Consider the following 22,306-nt stretch of genomic DNA (forward strand, 5'->3'; position numbering starts at 1 on the left):
TCTATCTATCTATCTATCTATCTATCTATCTATCTATCTATCTATCTATCTATCTAGTCTATCTATTACAGATTGTCCTCAAGGAAAATAAAAAAATAATTCAACTCACCCAGACACATTATTAGAAAGTTTCAAATCTATTATGTCAAAGAAATAATCCTACAGGCATCCAGATGGGAAAATGTCATATATAAGGACACAAAATAAAATTTATAAGATTTTTTAATAGTGAAGGCTTCGAGGTGGTATCATGGATAGAGTGCTAGACTTGGAAGCAGGAAGATCCAAGTTCCAGTGTTGTTTCTCTCACCTACTATCTTGTGACTCTGTGAAAGTCAGCTTCAACTTCAGGTTTCTGATCTGCCATAAAGTTATAATAATAGCTCCCACATTACAAGGTTACTGTGAGAGCCAAATGAATTTCTCATGATAACATATATAAAGTTCTTTGCAAACCTTAAAACACTATATAAAAACTATTATTATTGTTGATGTTATTAAAATAACAGAAGCAAGAACATGATGTATATGGGCATAAGGGGAAGAGAAGATTAGGACACACCTGATAAATCAATTTTCCCCCAACCCAGTTAATGATATTAGAGAAAGAAAGAGACAGAAAATGGATAGTGCCATAAACAAAGGACAAAGAAGGATTTATACTTTGTCAGCACTTTACAAGGAGTGAAGAGTATTTCTAGTCGTTTAATAGACTTAGAAGTAGCTAGCTATTGGCTGGTCCTGGTGACTTTTTGAAAAATTGGGCACGTTCAGAAGTAATTTGAGGCAGGAAACAACTCTGGGAAGCATGACCTCTGGCAACAGAGAACAGAGCCAACCATGGAAAAATCCAGTTCTTGAGATTCAATTGTTCCCTCTTCTTACCAAGAACATTTTTCTCTCATTCTATCAGCTATGGAATTATGTAGCAGAGCTGCTCAGCTAGTAGGAGATATTTCACCCATTAGGAAGTAGATCGAGTAAGTCAAGCCATGAGGGAAGGGAAAAAGTTTTTATGTATTGTCTATTATATGACAGACACTGTGCTTTACAAATATAATTTCATTTGACTCTCACAACTACCCCAGGATTACTATCTATCTCAGTACTATTATTGTATTCATTTTACAACTGAGGAAAGTGCAGCAAATAGAGGTTGTGACTTATTCAAGGTCACAAGCTAGTAAACAGCTGAGGTTGGATTTGAACTTAGATTTTCCTAACTCCAGGCTAAATACTCTATCCCATGTGATACTGAGCTATCCCATGGAAGCAGAAAAGCTTTGTAAGTCAAGAAATATTTAGTCCCAACTATTAGGAGCTGAGTTATGGAAACAGACAGGTCTAGAGAATCCAGATAAGCAACCAATCCAGTAGAGACACTACAGTTAGAGAAAAGAAGTATCGGGACTTCACAAGAGGGAGAACAGTGGACTCTGCAATTATGGAGGTATAAGTTGACTTGACCATATGTGTCCCCTACATGTATTATTTACTAGTGAGCTCTTTCTATACCCATTCTTTCTATGGATGCTGTGGATTAGTATCTTATGTATATGTGGAAAAAGCTCATAGGTTTATTAGAGGAATACTTTGTTATTGTATTTACTATTCCATTATATTAGATGCCTTTTCTTTGAATGAATTTTGTCAAGTGGCTGACTATTGAACATAAATTCACTGGTGGACTTTCATGAGATACAGATTTTGGAGAGCAGCCGTGCAGCCTGAGGTACCAAGAGTCCCTCAGGAAAAACAAACAAACAAAAATAAACTTCAAATTTGAGTGGTCTTCCAAGATTGGGGGTTATAGCTCTATCGCTTATTAAAGAATGCAAGACTCAAGTCCCATGATCGACTGTCTAGAAAAGCTAAACATTATCTTAAAAATAAAACATGGGCATTTAAAAATGATAACTTTGAGTGATTACTAGAGAAAAAGACCCTTAATCTTGGAACAGTTATTTTTTTTTTACTAGAAAGACCACTGGCCAAAATAAGTCATATTTGAATGATTTCTTATTAGGAGAGAATAAAAAGAAATATTTGGATCATTAATCCAAATACTCTGAACATTAAATAATTTACAACTAGAACCACCTAGATGCCATTTGATGAAGTGAGAATAAAAAAAATACAGAAGTATTGCTTTAGTTAGTCAGTGAAGGTTATAGTCGATTTTGAGGAAGAATGACAAGAAAATAAAAATGTTTGGAAATACTTATGAGACATATGGTAGATATGAATCAACTACTTCTTTTTGCCAGCCATGACATGGCCATAAAAACAATTGAAAAGTCAGTAATAAAAACATATCAATGCTTGCAAATAGAATTAGGTAGATAGGTCATGGGGCAGTTAAGTAGCACAGTGGATAGAATTAGGAGATTTAGAATGAGGAAATCTTGGGTTCAAATCCTGCTTCACATGCTTACAAGTTCTGTGATCCTGGACAAATTATTCAATTTGTCTGCATCATGTTGCTTATGTATCAAGTGAGGATAATAATAGCACCTAATTCATAGAATTTTTATGAGCATCAAATGAGATAACAAGGGCAGAGCACTTTGGAAATCCTAGAGTGCTGTATTAATAATAGTTATTATTATTAAATGATGAGCAAAGGATAATAGAAGGGTAGCCTGAGTGATGGACTGTTATTTTCCCAAAATGAAAAGAGTTAGGGAAGTCCATCAGCATGTCGAGTGACTTGTTTATGAAAAAAAGGAGTGGCAAAGTGGAAGGAGTAATAGAGTAGGAATTAGGAGGTCTGGTTCAAATCCTATCTGTATTCCTTGCTATTTATGTCACTTGGGGAAGTCAATTAACCTCTTTACCTCATTTTCCTCATTTTAAAATTAGGAGGTTCAACTACATGGTCTATAAAAGAAAACATGCAGAGGAAAAATGGTAAAGGACCTACACAGACAATGAGTGTCAAGTTTTTGTAACTTTATTTAGCTTTGTTTCTGTCAAATTTGGGGAAATATCAATGTCAGTAAATTCTCTGATGAAAAGAATACTTTGAGAGCTAATGGTAGAAAATATGTCAAATTTAACAATTCTAATTTTGAAATTTTTGTCATCTAAGGACCAGCCAAGAAATTTGAGAATAGTTTATCAACAAATTGCTTGCAGAGTGAGGCATTTTTCAGTCTCAGTGATTCTTGAAAACCATCTACTTAAAATAGAATGATTGTGATTTGAAAAAAATAGAGGTGGTACACAAGTTGATGAACTCACAGATCTACTTGAAGTATTGAAATATAACATTGAGAGTGAATGGATTTAACTCTAGTATAAAAAGAATAAAATAATCTATATTTTAAAATGCAACCCAATTATATGTTATCTAAAAGGAATACATGTAATGTCAAAATATGTATATAGATTTAAGGTGATAGGATGGATTAAAATTGATTGTGTTAAAGATAGTACACGGAAATGTAGAAATGTAGTAATGCTACCTAACAATTCTGTATTACATTAGAAAGCATTAAGTGAGTGAAACAAGGAAATCACACCATAATGAAGGTATAATTGCTGATGAGTATATCAACTTTGAGGGGGAGCTAGGTGGCACAGTGGATAGAATGTCTGACCTGGAGTCAAGAAGACTCATCTTCCTGAGGTCAAATCTGGCTTTGGACATTTACTAGCTGTGTGTCCTGGGGCAAGTCACTTCAACCTGTTTGTTTTAGTGACTTATCTACAAAATGAGCTGAAGAAGGAAATGTCAAACCACTCCACTGTACTTGCCAAGAAAACCCCAAATGGGGTCATGAGGAGTTGGACATGACTAAACAACAACAAATATCAACTTTGAACACTGAAGGCATGCTACATCGTGGGAGACAGTGTGGTACAGTGCTCATGGATTTGAAATCTTAAGACTTGCTTTTGCATCCTGGCTGTGCCACTTATGTCCTATGTGATTTCAGACAAATCATAACCTCTGTGGAAAATCACTTAGCCTCAGTTTTCTCATTTCAAAAAATGAGAAGGTTGAACCTGATAATCTCTACATTCCATTTCAGCTCTAAATATGTAGTCCTACCATTTCTGAAGATGAAGTCATGGAAAAATTCTCTGAAGATCTGATAAAATTCTCCAAACCAAGTCAAATTACATTTGATACTCAATGAATGCAATGAGAATGTTGGTACAGGATAAAAGAGCCAAAGGTAGATTGGGAACAAGAAATGGAAGAGACCAAAGGCTTATTTTATAGAGTTTAGTTAAAAGGACATGCAATTTGGAGTCTGAAATGGTCTGGGTTTAAATTGTGCCTCTGACATTTACTATATATGTGACATTGAGCAAGTCACTTGTTCTCTTCCGGTTCAGTTTCCTTTACTGTAAAATAGATAGAAAAATGGCACCCAATTCACAGTGTTGTTGTGAAGATCAAATATTTAAAGAGATGATGCACATAAAATCTTTGGAAAATATTAAACAACTACAAAAATGTCAGCAATTCTTATTCATAATCTTCAGTCAAAAATAAGACTGATTATAGTAGTACAATGGAGAAGCAACTGGCTCTGGAGTTATTTTCAAATCTCCTCTATGACTTTTATTGCTTGTATTTACAAGTCACTTAATTTATATGCCTTGGTTTCTTCATTGTGAACAGAATTTGACTGGATGACTTCTGAGTTTTTTTTTCTGTGCTAGGTCTATAATCCTATTAACTATATATGCAAATGTGTGCATATACACATACATAGATATTATTAATACTTGTTTTAAAACATTGTGATTCAGAGAAGAATATCAGAACAATGAAAGACTACATATTACAGAGGAGAAATGTGGTTTTAACCATTTGAGTTACATTAAAACCAACTCTGTGAGCTGGGAGACCAACAACTTACCAGAACAAAGGATAAAAATTAACATCAATTTATAAGGAAAGACAAACATAAGGAGATATGCTATTCCCATTATAACTGTTCCAACTCCATTTATTTAAATGGGCTATTGTCTCTAAAACCAGAAATGGATATTACCACACATTATTCATGTGAAATAAAACAAATAATACAAAAACTCTTCTGAGTCCACTCTGATGAAAATAAAAACAACTAAGGGCAGGAGTGATTTGAAAGAGTGAGTGTTGGAGCATAGTGATAGAAGATGCATGTTTCTGTTATTCAGGCTTTGTTGAAAAAAGGAAGGAAGAAGGTGAGCCTTAAAATGAGTCTCTTTCAATGCTTGGTCCTGTCTTTGAGTCATGCCACTATCAATGAGCAAGTTACAAAGAGTGATTGGGGGACCCATATATGCAGGGTGTGCTGGTAAGTAAATGACTGGATGTATGCACAAAACGCTTTTAAGTTTAGTTTGTATTACCATTTTCTCCATCACTTTCCTAAGTCTAGACAATCAATAAAATGAATAAATCAAGGACTGGTTTGTAGCATTTGCCAATTTTCAAGGTATAAATGCTTCCACTGAAAATTTAATAATTGGTTCTTCCAAGTTAGTTTGAGTTAGCGCCAGCTCTGGTCACTCTGGACACTCCTGCTCTGGTTCAACCAATGAGAAAGTCACCACGTTCAGAGGCTAGTGAGGAACACATGCAAAACCGATTGAAGAGCAAGACTAGACAAGTCGTTGACTAAGAGGAGACAGAACACTGAGTGGAATTGGACAATATAAAGAAAAGCAATGGCTTGGGATTCAGACGAACTCTAGGACCTAGCCTAGTCATGGGCCTCTGGGGGTGGCTGATGCCTTTCCTTACCTGTATTGCCATAAAATAAAAGTTTGAATCTGAAGCCCTGTACTGTGTTTCTTTGAGCTCCTGGGTTTCTTCTTATCTACAGACAAGGAAGATGGACTGACTGCCTACTCAGCAATGACTTATAGGCTTATTTTGACTGCTTTGGTAGATTTGTGTTTTTTATTCTTTCCTAATATCATGATTAATAAAATGTAAACAGTTTCTGTCTCCCATTTGTAAATTATTTTCCTTCATTTTCAAAGAGTACCAATGACATCATGGGGTGATGTGTTGACTTGTGCATGAATTGGTTTTAAGTGAAGCAGAGTTGCACAAAGTCGTCAGTCACACTCTCTCTTCCTTAGTCATCAAAGTCCACTGACAAAACAAAAGTCAGGATAACTAGCAATGACCTGGTGTGCAGCACATGACTTTGAAGTCTGCGATACCTGATGGTAAGTGCTCCACATGGCCTGCTTCAGCTGCTTTCATGGCCATTGGAATAAATTGTTCTCATCTGCTCATCTGCTCATTCTGCCTGGGGGAGTTTCTGCATGCTTGGGGTAGACATCCCCCTAACTCACTGATGGGTTTGAGGCCTCTCAGTTACCCTCAACCTGGATTAGCCCATCTGCCAAGATCGTTTTACCACGGTGTGGCTGCTGTGCATGCTACAGGTCCTTGGAGCCACAGGTGAGAATTGGGTGATAGATGGACCCCAAAGGTGAACAGCCCTGAAAAGGGCTCAGTAAGACCTTACACCAGAGGTACTATTCTTCTCTGAATACCCCGTCTACTCCCTTTGGTAAATAACCAAAGACAAAGGTGACATTGTCCTAAGAAGGTGGGGGCTAGAGCATTAAGACATATTGTTTAAATTAACACTAAACTCATTGGCAAATGAGGTGAGCATTATTTCCACCCCCCAAAAGAATAGAGGTAAAGGGGAACAGATGCCTAGTGAGCTTCCTAGTTAAACAACAGTTATTAAGGGCAAACTGATGGATTGGTGCCAGCAGGGTGCTTTCAGGTTCTTGGTATCTTGAATAACCTTCAATTTCAAGTTTTCTAGGATTTTTTAGTAAAGAAATTGATTTACAACTTCAGCTGCATTCAGAAATACTTTAATCTGGTATTTATACTGTAAGTTGCTTCCTATCTTAGAAAACTATCTATGATCTAGTGCTAGCTACAGTGACTGACTTGTTTTGCTCTTTTGTTATGATCAAATGTAAGGATATCCTTGTATCTTCATGAATGAGCCCTTGGTGACTGGCTACATTCATAAATTCACTAATATGACTCTGTTTTTTCATCAAGAGGATTGTGACTTGAAGCAGAATATAAGAGAAATGTGAAAAAGGGATATACTGGCTTTCGGATTGGGCCCATGTTGTCTTCAGACTAACTGTAGACCTACTATTTGATGCTGTTCTCTAGGCTGCTCTCTTTACCATCCACATTTCAGGTCTTGGAAGAATTTGTACAGCTCAAGTTTGAAAAAGATGAAGTGCTTCTTCAAATCCTACTAAGACCACATATTGTGGAGGGTTAATACTGGGATTGAAAGTTTCAAGGAGTTTCAAAGGGTTTTTCTTGTCAGAGAAGACAATCATGGCAAACAACTCAGGAATATAGAAGGCTGAAGTCTTTATGGCAGAGGGAGTTTCTAAGATTGACCCCAAGAAAAGGTGAGAACATATACTATTTTCCTTTCAGTTGGAGAAGTAAGGGGATCATGAGTGTGGCCATTAGACTAACTTGATATGTTGATTACTATTAACTTTTTTCTCTGATGTATTTGTTCTTTGCTATAAGGTATAGCTCTCTTGGTAGGGCAGGGGAAAATTTTAAAAAAAGAAAGTGATGTAAAACAAGGTATATCAGTATAAGTAAAAAGGAAAAGGAAAAGAAAGCACTGGAACAAGGATGGCAGAGGATGAGAAGGAATGGCTTGGTTATGATTTGCAAAGTTAGGAGAAGTAGATACACTCTGGGGATCACAGATTCACTGAAAGATTCAAGCAATACAATAACCTTTATATGGAATAATACAAGCAATACTATCAAGGGAAATTATGAAAAAATGAGGGAGGGGAACTTGTACTGCTAGAGCTCAAATTATACTATAAAACAGTCATTATCAAAGCTATCTGGTACTGGATAAAAAAAGACATCAACAGAGCACAATAGATAATTCAGAATTAAGAACAAATGCATAGAGAAGATTGGTCTATGGAGAAGACTGGTCTGTGATTACAGAACACCAGGAGTAAACAATCATTACTCAAGAACAACCATTGGAAAAATCGGATAGCAGTTTCGAGAAAATGGGATTTGATCCACATCCGAATATATACAACAAAAAATTTTAAGAGCATTAATGATCAAATAATGTTAAAAGGGGGGGGAAGAAGGAAAAATGAACATTTGTGGAGAAGAGGAAAATTCTGATCTATTGAATAAATGGATGAAATTGTAGGAAATAAAATGGATGGATTTGATTTTATCTGTAACCCATAGTCTAGAAATGCAAGCCCTGGGTTTACCTATAGTGGGTTCAAGATTTGGAGTAGAATACACAGATTCATTTTGTCCTTCCCTAAAGTTTCTTCTGGGAATCCCTGAATTTTGTTTATGTCTAGCTCTTCAAAGATGTAGGTAAAAGAGCTTCCAGTTCCAATGCAGTCACTCAAGGTAACAACACATAGCATAAATAGAACATGCATTATTGGATTCCATAGAAAATTCAAAGCCATGCAAATAACTCCTGGTAGCCCATAAACATTTCATATAATTCTCCTCTCTTTCCCATGAGTCCCACTGTCGCCTCAATCAATAAATCAACAAGTCAATAAGTACTTATTTAGCATGGTGCCAGGTATTATTCTAGGCACAGGTGATATAAAGAATGAAATAATCCATAATCACAAAGGTCTTATAATTAGGGCAACAAGTTCATATACAGATATATACAGTATGAATATGCAGTGATAAATGCAAATATGTACAAAATAGTTAAATACAAGGTCATCTTGGATGGAGGGCACTAACAGTTGGGGGCAGGGGAAGAATGACTTAGGAAAAGTTTCATGCAGAAAAAGTATATGAATTGTACCTAAAATGAAGAGCCTTTATGAAACCACATACAAGCCATATTAGATAGCCAGTGTAAGATGTGGATACAGGATTGTTGTGTGTGAGCAACAGAGAAGAGTATTTTGACTGGACCAAGGAGTGAAGGATAGGAAAAATGTCCAGTGGGGCTAAAATGTAAGTGGTGTAGTGTCACTGGAGTTGATTGAATAAGTGATTCATGTGGTCAGATCTGTACTTTGGCAGTAGTGTGTTGTAATGCCAAGCAAAGGCAACTTCCCAAGGTTCAAAATACCAGCATCGGTGCTCTCCATTTTATTCAGTGACAAATTAAGAACAGAGAAAACCAAAATATAGCATAATTCAAAATGCAGCATTCAACAAGTGTAATTCAATAATTCCCAAGTACTACTCCACCTCTGGACATTACATTCATTTAGTCAATCACTAAGTTCCTCTTCTAAGTACTACTCCACCCCTAGGCAGTACATTCATTTAGTCAACCACAAAGCCCCTCTTCTCAAATGGAGATTAGTTTCCAATCCTAAGCAAAGTATATTCATTTGGTCAGTCACAGAGCACAAAAAAAGGCAAAAGTTTCCCACCCCTGGATCACAACTGAATAGGCTATCTACCCCAGAGTTACAGCAAGCTTAAGCACAGCATTTAATACCCAAAGAGATGTCTTATCTTCATCTTGACCCAAGGCAAGTTCTCAGCAATTCTTGTTCCTGGGGAGACAAAGCTTAGCAAGGCCACAAGATACATTGCCAGTGTCCTCATTAATTCATTCTCTGTCTACAGAACAGTCCTAGGACCCCTGAAAACATTAGCAAAAGCCGCTTCCAGGATTTCTGTAAACATACAACAAGAAAATCCTTCTTCAGGGCTTCTGAACCAACAGCAAGGTTTCAGGATCTCTGCAACAACAGCACTGTCCTTCACCAGTGGGCATGATTCACTCTCTGTCTGCAGAACAGTCTCAGGAGCTCTGAACCAACGGCAAGGTTGCAGGTCCTCTGCAACAACAGCACTGTCCTTCACCAGTGGACGAATCTGGCAAAACAACATCAAAACAGACAAAGTACAAGCATAATAGCCATGTCTCCTCTGTCCTTGGCAGCTCTGGGTGGCAGCTCTCAAAATCCCGGGCAGTACAAACTGGCCCTCAGCAATCCTCTCTGTCTCTCTCTTCCTCCATGATGCTGCTTCCAAAATAAATTCCTTTGCCTCTCCCTCTGCTTGTGCCTCTCTAAATTCTCATCACCAGCTCCTCCCAGGTCAGCCCTCTCTTTTCAAGTCAACAAGTCCATCCCACAAGTGGGATTCACAAGCTTTGGGTTTTAACACAATCAATCTGAAAACCAAGCCAATACAGGGGATCTTTGAATTCCATTACTATTACATGTGTACAATGGTTTGGGGACAGGGATTGAGGTGAGGGAAGATAAGAACCTGAGCTAAGACTGTAGCTAGATGAGTAGAGATCAAAGGTGTCATAAGGGAGATTTTGTGATGGTAGAAATAGCAAGATATGACAACTGATTGGATATGTAGGGATGAGGAATAGTTTGGAATCAGGAATAATGCTAAAGTTATGAAACTGGGAGTCCAAAAGAATGGTGATATCTTTGACAGAAATGAGGCCATTTGTAATAGTGGAGGCTTTGTGGGGGCGGGGAAGATAATGAGTTTAGCTTTGGACATGCTGAGTTTGAATTGTCTTCAGCAATTCAGTTTGAAATGTCAAATAGGCAATTGGTGATATGGTGCTGAAGCTCAGGGGGAGAGACTGGGCTGGATAAATATATTTGTGAGTCATCTGCATAGGACTATAGTCAAACCCAATGTAGCTAATGAGGTTCCTGAGACAGTATGTAGAGAGCAAAGGGAAGAAAACCAAAGGTAGAATCTTGGTGAATATTCAAAGTTAGGACATCTGATATAGATGATGGGCCAGTAAAGGAGACAGAGAAGGAGGGGGAAGAAATGTAGGAGAAGAACTAGGAGAGAGTTGTGTCATGAAAATGTAGGATGGGGGAGTATCTAGGAAAAAGTAGTCAACAGTGTCAAAGTAGTGATTAAGTAAAAAAAAATCCTAAGCAATACTCCAGCATTACCTTGTGGTTTGGACTGCCCTGAGAAGAGAATTAAACTTGGGATCATTAGACAGGTTTTGATGTTCCACTGAGTCCCATCTTTATTATAAGCACCCATATATAACTCCCATATATGACACCCATATATAATACCCATATATAACTTATGGTACCACACTAAAAGCTTGCACTACCCCCAGAAGGTAAAGGGCCTTTCCCATCAGACTCATACCGTCACAATAGCTTATGATTGTGGTAGATGGTGATGTCTAAATTTTTGTTCAACTGTTACCTGTTCTTTTAGCTCTAGGACCACATGAGCTGTCATCTTCTTGCCAAGAGACTGGTTCTTGCTCAGAATTTTGTCTTTTCTGTCTAAATCATTTAGTCTTTGAAATTTCTGGGATCAAAGGATAAATTAACCAATATGTTTTTATTAAGCACCTACTTGTGTTGGGTACTAGGAAAACAAAAGCAAATGTCAGGCAGTTCCTATCCCCCAAGGCTCATTTTTTAGCAAATTATAGGTTCAAGGTAGAAGGAAAATTAAAAAGCAACTATTCTTTCTTCTCCATGTCCGATCCCCCTCCCCTTGATAGAGGAATAAACTACCCAGGAAGGTTATAGATTGCCCATAGTCTCACATTTAGAAAGCAGCAGAGGAGCACCCTACCCCAAATCCAAGTATTTTTCCTTGGAATGATTGAAATTGAATGTTGTCCAGGAAATTCCCCTTTCTCAGGAGCCTAGGCATTTGGTTTCATCCTTTCTGGGGTCAATGGGCTTGAGGGCATGTGGACTTGTAATGTTCCTTTGTGCAACTACCTCTCAGTGGCTTCATCCAGTAATCTTTGGGATCCAGGAACCCTTGCTATATCACCACTGTTTCTGCTAACTTTGGGATGGAAATGCTCAACCACTTCTCATTGGCTGCTGTTGATAGGAAAGGGGCAGTGATAGATGACGCATAGGCATAATCTTCCAGGGATCAAGACCTACTCTAAGGCCTTGAGGCTTACCTCTATCCTAATCTCTCTGAAAAATGGTTAAGAGTGGTGATCTCTGCAATGGAGATCTCATTTTCTACACCCACCACAAATATGTGGCTCTGGGTCACAACCACTTTTGTCACTTCATCCCTGACAATAGAAGATGTTTATTTAAAGAGTCAGTGTTCCACAGTGTGAAGAAAACTGGCTTTATAGGCAAGGGTCTAGACTCAAATTCTACCTCTTATGCTTCTTGTCTGTGTGACTTTGGGCAAAAACTTAACCTCTGTGGGACTCAGTTTTCTCAGCTATAAGATGAAAGAGTTGGACTAGATCACCTTTCAGGCCCCTTTTAGCTCTAGATTCATGATCCCACAATAATACTTATTCATCCTCAAAGAAGCATGAATTGTTTGACAGATACCTATACACAAGAGATAACCTCAATCTTTTCAGTGATACATCAATGGACACTTTATATCATCTGTAAGGCTATATGATCTGGGCAGTTAGGTGACACAGTGGGTAGAGAACTGAGTCTGGAATCAGGAAGATTCATCTTCCTGAGTTCAAATCTGGCTTCCTACACTTACTAGCTTTATGGCCATGTTTGCCTCAGTTTCTCACATGTAAAATGATCTAGGGAAGAAAATGGCAAACATCTCTAGTAGCTTTGCCAAGATAACCCCAAATTGGGTCACAAAGAGTTGGACGTGACTAAAATGACTTAGTAACAACAAAGACAGCAACAAGATCACTCATCAAAGCCCCAAACAAAGGTTCGCCTGTTGGAATACTCATCAAAATGATTAAAAAAATTCTCCTGAAAGGAGAGAAACAGATTAAGGGACAATATTATAAATGTAATTGATAAAAAGAATCACCTGGGATCTGTAAATCCACTAAATAGATAATGATTAGTTCCTGAAGGAAGGAATAAAACATGGTAATGGCCACCTGAAAGACAGTTCAAACTTTCTAATGATCAGAGAAATGTAAATTAAAACATTTTGGAGGTACTATATTACAGCCATAAAATTAGCACAGGAAACTAAAAACAATAAAATTCAATGTTGGTATAGTTGAGGGAAAACAGGTTCACTATCAGACAGTTAGTGGGGACAGGAAATGGTTTATTCCTTTTGGAAAATAATATGACAACATACAAGAAAAATGACAAAATTGATTTTTACCCTTTGACCCAAGTCTTCTAATCCTGGTTTATATATGAAAGATGTTACTAAAAAGGAGGAAGACAGGGGATCTGTATTGTGGAAATTGCACTGACTTGACTTTAAGAGAATTACTTTTGAAACCCAACATCAACTTGCTCATTATTTTGCAAGTAATTTAATTGCCTTGGGCCTCAGTTTCTTATACTGTAAAAAGAGGAGCCTGGATTAATTTGTAGGGTACCTCCAGTCTCTAAATCCTAGGATCCTATGCCTATCTGTACAAAAATATTCATGCTAGTTTTATTTATAAGAGCAAAAAACTATAAACAACTCATACATATAATGATAGGGGAATAGCTGAATAAATTACTATATATCAATATAATGACATATTATTGTACCATAAAAATGATAAATATGAAAAATACTAAGATATATGGAACGACATTAAGTTATGCAGAGTAAAGAAAGCAAAGAAAGCATCAAAAATTATATACACTGACTATGACTATATATAAAAATAATAGCAAAAATTCAATAACATATACAGAAGAAAAGAGATTGGAAGGGCACAGACTAGATAATGTTTGAAAAATATTTTGTTAAAAATCAATTTATACATTTACAAAAGCAGTAGCTTGAAGTTTATAGATTACATATGAAGATGAATTTTTTTACCTTGTTAATTTGAATCTTTGTTTTAGTTGATAGTTACTGGGTTTTATAATAAAACAAAAAAAAAAGTTATCTGGAAGACAGCTCATTTGATCAATGGGAAATGTTTATCCAGTGGGCAAAAGAGCATATTTTAAAAAATAAATCCTACATGCCAACTTTGTTAGAACAGTTAATGATGGGGATAACAAGGGTCTTTATAATGACCCCTAATTTATGCAATTAATCATTTATTGAGGCCTATTCTTTATAAGGAATTAGGTAATATTTTAACAATGCTTAGCACAGTGTCTGACACACAAAAGGGGCTTAATAAATGCTGTTTTCCCTTCCCTCTCTTCCTATTCATGGTGTTATCAAGAGAGAAAATAAATTCCCTGCTCTTAAGAAGCTTGTAGTCTAATGGGGGGTGGGGTGGGGAAGACAAGTATACACATATCTGTACTACAAGGGAGAGAGAAATTTCTGCAAAGTTCATGGATACAGTTTCAAAGTTGAATGGAAGTTTAGTAGTCACTGAGTCCAACAGCTTCATTTTATGGATCAGGAAAGTGAAGTGATTTATCTAAGGTTATACAGTATGTGGCAGAGCTTTGATTTGAACTGAAGTCTTCTGACTCTGAATTCCTCATTTTTTTCACTATGCTAAAGGACAAATCTGAAGAGTTAAAGTACTTTTCCTTGGGAGAAGTGAGGGAGTCCATGGAGAACCTAACAACTGAGGTGGGTCTTGAAGAAAGGGACAAAAATCAACAGATGTGTGATAGGTATATTCTGTGCATGAAGGGCAGCCAGGTAGTGGACTGGATAGAGTTTTTGGCTTGGAGTTAGAAAGACTCATCTCCTAGAGTTGAAATTTGACCTCAGACACTTACTAGTTGTATGACCGTGGGCAAGTCACTTAACCCCATTTGACTCAGTTTCCTTATCTGTAAAATGAGCTGGAAAAGGAAATGGCAAACCACTTCAGTATCTTTGCCAAGAAAACCCCAAATAGGGGACACCACCAAAATGGCTGAGCAATAACAACAAAAATGTATGAGAGGTATATTAAACATAAGCAAAGGCACAGAGATGACCATGGGGGAGAAATAGCAGTCCAGTTTGCCCGAAGCACAGAATCCATGAAGGTGAGTGGTATGAGATGAGCCTAGAGTTATGGTGTGACCCACATTGTGGGGGCCTTGAATGCCCAGGAAGAGATGTTCATACTTCATTTTATAAGCCATTGTAAGGTATTGAATTGCGGAATGGAAGTGAGTACAGTGACATTTTAGGAAAATTATTTAGGCATCAGTGTGGATGATGGATTGGAGATAAAAAGGATTGAAGAAAGAAAGATTGATCATGAAACCATTGCAATAGTCCACTCCAGAAGAGATGAGGGTGGATAAAACTGAACTAGGGTAGATGAAATTGGAAAGATGAAAGATGAGGAGAGACAGGTTGCATGTATTGGGGGAGAGACAAAGATAATCTGAAAGTTATCAGATTAATATTAGTGACATCAAGAAAAATAAAAACTAAAGTGATAGGCAAGTTTAAAGATATAAATACATTAATTCTAGTGTAGATACACTGTAATTGAAGTTCTAGTGGGAATTCAATATCCACAAGAGACACTTGGGATATGAGATAATAGCACTGACTAGGGTTCAGGGATGGCACAGGAGATTTAGAGGACTTCTGTAATGAGGTAATAATTGAAACCATGGGAATGTTTGCGATGACCAAGGGAAGGGCTATAGAAAGAGAAGAAAATCAAGGGAAGAAAGTTGGGGAATATTTACATCTAAGGGGAAAGTGAAGGAAAAAAAGACACAAGAGACACAAAACAGTCAGAAACAGGAGGGGATCCATAAAAATGTGAACAAGTGCAGAATATTCAGAAGAGAGGGTGGTACACAATATCTAATGCTACAAAGATACCAAGAAGAATGAGAAGGTTTAAAAAGGTCTTGGATCTGGTGATAGTTAATGACTTTGTAAATTTTTACCAAGTGTTACAGTGATCCTCATCCATTTGATAAGTGCATCAATCTATAGGCAAGGGACTATTACGGAATCACTTCCTGTGGCTTTAACTTGGAATAGGCAACCTGAAATGCAAGCATTTGTTTCAATTCATAATTTTATAGATTGAAAGCTGGAAAGAACCTTAGAAGTCATCTAATCCAACCCTTTCATTTTATGGATGATGAAATTGAGACCCAGAAATGTGAAATGATTTGCCTTTTGACAATCTTGCCAACCCCTGTCCCCGAGCTGCTAGGGCCTTCTTTTTTTAAAATTTTAATTTTTATATTTTTGAATTAAATATTATGTTTATTTTTAGTTTATATCATTCATTTCCACAAGATTTTGAGTTACAAAATTTCTCCCCATCTTTCCCCTACCCACCACCCCAAAACAGCGATCCCACTGAATAACCCTTCTCCCAATCTGCTATCTCCTACATCCTTGTCCATCACCCCTCCAACTTTCCAGTAGGGCAAGATGGATCTCCATACCCCAGTGCATGTATATCTTATTTCCCAGTTACATGTAAAAAAATTATATATATATATATATATATATATACATATATATATATATATATATATTTAAACATTTGATTTTAAAACTTTGAGTTCCAGATTCTTTCCCTTCCTCCCTCTTCACCCACCCTTTCTGGGAAGATATGCAATTCAATATAGGTTGTACATGTGTAGCTATGCAAAACATTTCCATAGTGGATATATTGTGTAAGACTGACTATATTTCCCTCCATCCTATCCTGCCCCGACTTGTTCTATTCTCTACCTTGACCCTGTCCCTTTTCAAAAGTATATGCTTCCAACTTCTCTCCCCCCAATCTGCCCTCTCCTCCATCATCCTCCCTCTCATCCCCTTCCCTCCTACTCTCCTGTAGGATGAATACCCTATTTAGTGTGTATGTCATTCTCTCCCTAAGCAAAATTCAAAGAGAGTAAGGTTGACTCATTCCCTTTTGCCTTCCTGTTCTTCCCTTCCATTGTAACAGTCTTCCCTTGTCTCTTCTCTATGAGATAATTTATAGGGCCTTCTCTTCTAAAGTTAGTTTCCATCTATTTTATATGTATCATGTATATGCCAATTTATATACATTTTGGTTCCCTTGTGGGGGTGTAAACTCCTTGAAGGCAAGGGATGATTTTTCTTTGCATACCTAGCTCTTGGTACACAGGATGGTTGATATATCTATTGCCTAATCCATAATGATAATAAGTAATAAAGCTAGGATTTGAACTCAGATTTTCTTACTTATCAGTGTGTCCCTCAGCAGATATTTCCTAAATATTTCAGAAATCTCACAGTGTGTGATGTTTAGAGAGGGGGATTTCAAAAGCAAGCAGAACCTATTGTAATTCTGCAAATATATTACAAATAATTTCAAATGTTAGCCACTAACATTTATTTTCTGACTCAGTTTGAATCCTCAGACTCTCTTTCCAAAATTTTAATCAGTTGGGTACCATAAAAATAAATTCTAGGAAATTATGATCCAGTTTGCTCTCTCCTGAATTGAGGAGAAGTACTTTCCAGAATTCAACCATGTATTTATGATAAACAAACAACAATGGAAAATGGAATAAAGATGGGTTATTATTTCTTAGTCATACTATTTTGTAGAACCATCAAGTTTTATCATGAATAAAACGTGTTAGGTGATATAAGGGCAAGCTAATTTTGTAGATACTTTGAAGAACTGAGAGCCCAGAAACAAAAGCAAATGAAAAGAAGATAAAAGACTATGCAAATGAAAATATCAAAAATCTGAAAGTAAGGAAGCCCCTCAATTTGAAGGATAACCCTTTAAGAATGTGTGCCCTCCATAAGCAATTGTCTCAGTGATGGAGGAGAAAACACCAGAAAGAACAGCCACTTTCTTAGGCAGATTTCTGATTCATCCAATGAAGTTGCCAAGAACTACTTTAATGAAAGTCTAAATGTGATTGCTTCATCCAGCTGTAATTGGGAAGACTCTATGCCCATGCTCCCCAAATTTTGTGGTTGGAATACATTGTGATACAGTAGAATGGATACATGACTTCAAGTCAGGAGACATGGGTTTGGATCCTAGCTCTGTTAATTATTATGTGACTTTGGGCAAATCATGACCTCATGGCTCCACATCTTCATCTGAAAAATGAGGATTTTGAACTGGATGATCTGTCATATCATCTAATTCTAAAATTCTGTGACATCATGACCCTTTATCTAAAGTATTTAGATATAAAAATATCTAACATATTTTTTTTAAATCCAGTCATAAAGCTACAGGAAGTTGACTCATTGGATCAATGAGAAATCCATGAGCAGTGAGCAGGGGAGAATTTTCTCCATGATGGACAATATCAGCTTTTAGTTTTTCAATAAAGTTTTATAAGAATTTGAAGAGCAGTATGGCATAATGAGCAAATACTGGTCATGGAGAGAGGAAAACATGAATTAAAATCTTCCTTTGATGCAAGCTGTGTGAAATGGGCCAAGTCACTTAACGTTTTTGTCTGTTGGACAATTCACTTCATTTAGTGAGACATAGATGGTCTTTGACCAACTCAGGCAAAGGGAATTCCTGCACTGGGTATTCCATATCCTGACAAAATTATCAATCTTTTGAGCACATGTATCAAAATTGACAATACATAGGAACATTTAGAGAAGAATACCTAAGTGTGTTTTAATTTGTAAGCTTCCCATCAAGTGTTCCCATGTCCCCACTGGTCTAATCTTACTTCTTATATCTGCGAGGACTCAGCCAATGACAGTAACATATAGTAGGTACAAAGTATGCCATCAATATTCAACTGTACATTGGAGAATATTGAGACCATAGATTAGTAGAGTACAGAGATTCAGAAACCATCAAAATAACTTTTTTTGGCTGATCTGAAATGTCACAACTTGAAAACCCTCAGCACTGAAAGGGGACTCAGGGGCCATCTAATCCAACTGTGCCTCATTAAATATCACCCTCCCTTCACCACAATATCTCAGATGTTATGATCAGTAATGTCCCATCTAACTCCAAGTCATCCTACCTCTCTTAAAGAGCTTTAAGGAAAAGGAAGTTAATACTTTCATTCCACTACTGTATGATGATTACTAGGGAGCACTGTCTTGCATCAATCATTATTTGAAGAGTAATATTTGAATAAAAATGGTTATGAATCCAAGGGATGTAATAAAACAGAGGAGAAATAGACATGTGTAACACCTTAATCCTTGGTACAATTACTTCTCATCCAGCTCCAAACATATCCATTGAAATGGTGCTTACTATGCTAATGTAATTGTAGTATTTACCAACAGTTCATGCAGAATCATCAGTTAGACTTCCAGTAACCAACAACTGAGTTACTCTTTTGCTTTCCATGTATCTCACTCCCATTTCATTCTAATCTTAAGTCCATTCTTCCCTGTGTGTAATCAAGGGGGAGTGTGTCTCAGACTTCTGGGGATATGTTTTGTTCCCCTTATACCATATTTGTTAATAATCCTCTCTGAAAGGTCATTATGCTCGACCGATATTGAATGAGGAGCACACAAGTGGGGATTCATGTGTGAACTTACTAGAAATTGTAACCCCTCTGGGTTACTCATGGAATCTTGAATGGAGAAGTAGCCAGGCAACTTCTAGTAACTGAACACACCAATTTCAATGGAAGTTGGAGGATTAGGCCTAGAGAGAGTGCAGAGGCTTCATCCAGGATATTTTGGGAGAATTTGTAAAACTCCCCTAGAGAGAGTCTTCTTTTGGGCTTCTCATTCTTGAGTAACCTAGTTTGTCCCTTAAATTATTTACTAAAGAAAAACTGGCTTTCTTTTTCTATTTTTGCTTTAGACTTAAATGAACAGTTCAAGACTAGTTTCTTGGACATAACCTTTGCTTGTTTGAATGCTTAAGCACTAATATTCATTGTATTACTCTACTCATTTGTTCAAGATCACAAAACTACTTAGTCACACATCACAGCTATATGAAGAGTATGAACTTTGCATTATGGATTTTTGTAACATAAACTACAAGTGCCTAGCATTTAATCTAGTGCACTTCATGATAGATTTTTTGTTTGTTTTGTTTTCTTAAGCCTAGCTAGACTACTTGGTTTATTTGAGATGTGAGATCAGACATCTTGTCAGAAGTCCTTATGGACTGAAGGTTCAAAGGATAAAGTTTGTCTGCTGCACCAGAACCTGAGTGATCAACATTAATTGCTCAATACATTTTGAGGAGCCTGATGCTTCTTTGGGGCTTATCTGAGTTTGTCTTCTATTTACGGTAACTTGCTTGTCCTAGTAAGAGATGAGTTAGGAATACCATTTGGATTGCCCTAATGCATCAACAGGGGAAATTTTAGGTGTCCTACAGCATATGGACTCAGAAGACATTTATACATGCACTCTACTGGGATGGCCTTATGTGTGAAAGATTGTTGGAGACCTTTGGCATACCCTGACACCTAGAGAGAGTCTGTTTAGATCTTTGGTTGAATTGGCCAATATACCAAAGGGAATCATTGATGCATTTTCACCAAGGAGAGTCTGATATCTCAACTGAACATGAAAATGTCTTTCTTTGAAAACACTAATCTGTGAGAATTTTGTAAAACAACATCTATTTGTTAAATTTTTTCTTGTTCAGTTGTTTCAATCATGTCTGACTCTTCATGACCTCATTTAGTGTTTTCTTGGCAAAGATTCTGGAGTTGTTGGCCACTTCCTTTTCCAGATCATTTTACAGATGAGGAAACTCAGGCAAACAGGGGTAAGTGACTTGCTCAGGGTCTTACAACTAGTAAGTGTCTGAAACCAGATTTGAACTCAGGAAGGTGAGTCTTCCTGACTCCAGACCTGGCACTCTACCCACTGTGCCACCTAGTTATCCATTTGTTAAATTTCCTCAGAATATATTGGAAAATTTGGGAGTATTCTCCACACTAGTAGGTAGATTATAAGGCCTGATACCCAGCCCCTGAAAGAGAGGAGATGGACTCAAGGTGAAGAATGACATTATATATATATATATGTACACACACACACACACACACACACACACACACACACACACACACATATATATATATATATATATATATTAAAGACATGGCCAATGTATAATTTTGTTTTAATTTACAATGTGACAATTTGTTATAAGGACTTTGTTTTTCTTTTCTTTTTGAGTTTTGGGTAGGAAAAGAGAAAATAGATATTTGTTTATTTTTTAAAAAATGACAAACAAAATGAAGAGATTGGAAGAGTTGATCTTTAAGGGATGATCTAGCCCTGAATATTGAAGAAATGCTCGTTTTATCATACCATACTGTCTTCTACACATCACAATGGGGAATATAATGTCAGACCTGGTGATTTATTGTCTTGTTGATTCTTACTGTAAGACAGCACTCACATCTCTGAATGTTGTAGGAGTCTGACATCTATCTTTAAGAGCAGAGATTTTTATTTTGTTATCTTTCTCTTATTGGGCTGAAAGGTCCATGAAGGCAAGGAGGAACCTTATTTGTCCTGATATTTTTATTTCTGCTAGCATTTAGCACTGCTTTGTACAAATTAGGGACCTTATAAGCATGTGCGAAATGAATGAATAAAACCTCTCATCTGATTTCTAAGATCTCCACTAGCTCTAAATCTATGATCCAGGCATCTAGGGAGTATAGTGATTAAAGCATTGGATATGGAGTAAGGAAGACCTGAGTTTCAATCCTGTCTCACACATAGCAGCTGTATGACCATGGGCAAGGCATCTTCTCAGTCTCACTTTCCTCTTCTGAAAAAGAATATTAATAGCTCTTTTATCCCTTCCTCACAGAGTTGTCAAAATCAAATCAAATGAAATAATATGTCACTAACCTTAAGTGTTACATAAATGTCATTGTTGTTATTATTATCCTATGATTTTATGAACTAATGAAACCTGGGAATTTAGGGAGTCCACGACACCATTCCCCCATGTCACGTAATTTCATTATCTTTGACAACAGACACCAAGAAAATGATGGATGATTCCTAGCTAGAATTAAGTCCATGGGGATCAAATCTTTTGGAACTACCTCTGCAAACAGATTTGCCTCCAAACTTTAATCAATCCCAGATTAGTCTCTCTCTTGTCTCCCACACAATCTTTGATTAGAATTTCTTTTTCACATCCCCTGCATTCTTAGCCTTGAGTCAAAAATCCTTACTTGGGGTTTCTTATTCTTGCTGTCAAAATGCCCCTGGGCTCTCTCACTCAGCTTCAAGCACCTTTAGGGACTTTTGCTAAAGAAATCATTCCAGTGACTGCTCTCCTTCACAGTCTCTGGCCAGAGTTATTACTCATAGGACTCATCTGGCTTAGTTCCCTTCTATAACACAAAGTGGGGTGGAGGAGGAGACAGGAAGGAAGAAGAGAGGGAGAGAGAGAGAGAGAGAGGGAGAAAGGGAGGGAGGCAGGGAGAGAGAGAGAGAGAGAGAAAGAGAGAGAGAGAGAGAGGGAGAAAGGGAGGGAGGCAGGGAGAGAGA

This window comes from Petaurus breviceps, unplaced genomic scaffold, assembly GCF_028583685.1.
Source record: "Petaurus breviceps papuanus isolate PSGF00001 unplaced genomic scaffold, PetGlider_PUasm1.0 173, whole genome shotgun sequence".
NCBI classification, from domain to species: Eukaryota; Metazoa; Chordata; class Mammalia; order Diprotodontia; family Petauridae; genus Petaurus; species Petaurus breviceps.